The sequence below is a fragment of the Echinops telfairi genome, unplaced genomic scaffold (assembly GCF_000313985.2).
Source record: "Echinops telfairi isolate 266 unplaced genomic scaffold, ASM31398v2 ScPeMD7_7467;HRSCAF=8505_1, whole genome shotgun sequence".
Lineage (NCBI taxonomy): Eukaryota > Metazoa > Chordata > Mammalia > Afrosoricida > Tenrecidae > Echinops > Echinops telfairi.
In genome coordinates this window covers 9,106,480-9,108,491 of record NW_022111368.1, presented here as the reverse complement: position 1 = coordinate 9,108,491, position 2,012 = coordinate 9,106,480, and positions in this window count along the sequence as shown.

Sequence of the window (2,012 nt, the reverse complement as noted above, 5' to 3'; positions counted from 1 at the left end):
AATCACAGCATGAGCACATGGAACTAAGGTGGGTGTGGGAATTCGTATGTTTTACCGCTCTGCTGGGTATGAAGTGAACCATCTCAGAAACAGGAGAGAAGGAATCCCACAGCCATCAGGAAAGAGGAGCCATAAGCACAGTGCATCTGAGATCCCTGTGCAAAGAAGTGGCACAACAGCAGTCCATCCCACAGAACAAGTAAAGCTGCATCACTCCTACAAGCAGGAGGCTGGCTTGTAGATCTGGGCACCCTTTGGGTATTTACTGCATGAACAGAGTTTTGCAGGCATTGCCAGAACAGTGCAGAAACAAGGGGCCTCATCACTGAGAGGCACAGGTTTGCCTGCCTGCATGGTTGAGGAGCTCTAAAGATAAGAGAACTGTATCCTAAACATTTCTTATCCTGATTTGTAACCTTTTCACTTCCCTAATCAATCTCATAATCCTGAGTATCATATGTCCATGAGTCCTGTGTGGCCACTGCAATGAAGTATTGAGCCGGATGAGAAGTGGAGAGCCATGTGAGAGACAGCTGGTGTCAGAATAGATAACAGATTAGAGGAGAGAGGGGTGTCTGGACATTGCCTCTCAGGAGCTATCCTTGAGCAAAGGTGGAGTTGGTTTCTCCTTCCCCCTAGTGAAACAGAGAAAGTCAATCCAGGCACCCACACCATTTTTGCAGGAGTCAATTAAAATATCTTTCTTCATCTCAAGAAGAAAGCACTGAAGTGTCTGTGTCTTCTTCTTAAGATGCAGGCCTGTTTTTCTGGGGTTTTTTTTTGTTGTTGTTGTTGTTGTTGTTGCTTTAACTTAAATTCCTTCTAGACCTATCCGTGAAAGCAGACAGTAAGCAGGACACAAGCGAGGGCTAGAGATAGGCCCAGAGAGTGAAATGTGACTTAATCCGGGACTCTCTGAAAGACAAGGTGGAGAGGAAATTGAGTAATGCAGTCTAGAAAAGTAGACTCTGAGGTGAGCCCAAGGCATCAAGGGAGGAAAGAGGTTGTTGAGCTCAGCTATCAGAGGGAAGAGCAGATTATACAGCCAAGGCAAAGCTGTGGTTCACGGACAAGACAAAGAGAAAGGGGGGAAAAATCTAGGAATGCAAAATAATCAATAGATCATTCAAAGAGAAAATGAATGTTAATTCAATAACAAATAAAGACCAGAAAACCTAGAGTTACAGAAATCCAGTGGTCAATGCAACTGCTCATGCATTTTCTTTGCCATGCAGTTGAGCCTTATTATTCACGGACCTTGTATTTGCAGACTCTTCTAGTTACTAAAATTTATTTTTAGCCCTGAAATTTAATAGTCATGGTACATTTACAGTCATTCCCAGACATGTGCAGAGCTACCAAACATGTGAATCCCCTGATGCAAGTGTTCCCAGCTAAGTTTAACCAAGACACTCTCCTTTCTCCTACTATAAACCAGTGTCCTTTCAGCAGTCTATTTAGTGCCCCATTTGTCTGCTTTTTGTGATTCTGCTATTTAACATGGCCTCCAAGTGTAGTACCCAAGTGCTTTCTAGTGTTCCCAAGTGCCGGAAAGCTGTGATGTGTTTTAACAGAGAAAAGCATGTGCTAGATGAGCCTCATTCAGGCATAAGCAATGGTGCTATTGACCATGAATGAGTTCAATGCTAAGGAGTCAACAATGCATTATTAAGTAGCACATCTTTACACAGAAACACACATCAAACAGGGCCATGCATTCATCGGCTGACGGAAATGTTGTCATTAGAGACTCACGGGGTCCTAACTTCGCATTCTTTCAAGGAGAAATGGCTCAGGTTTTTTTTTTAAACCAAAAGGGGGCTGGGCTACACATTTTCCTTTTTTTTTTTTTGGTCATTTTATTGGGGGCTCGCACAACTCTTATCACAATCCATACATACATCCACTGAAACCCATCCTTTCTGATCTTGGGATCATACCTAAAATTTTAAAACGTTTTCATTGGAATTTAGGTGAAAGTGTACCGAGCAGATTAATTTTATAAGCAGCCA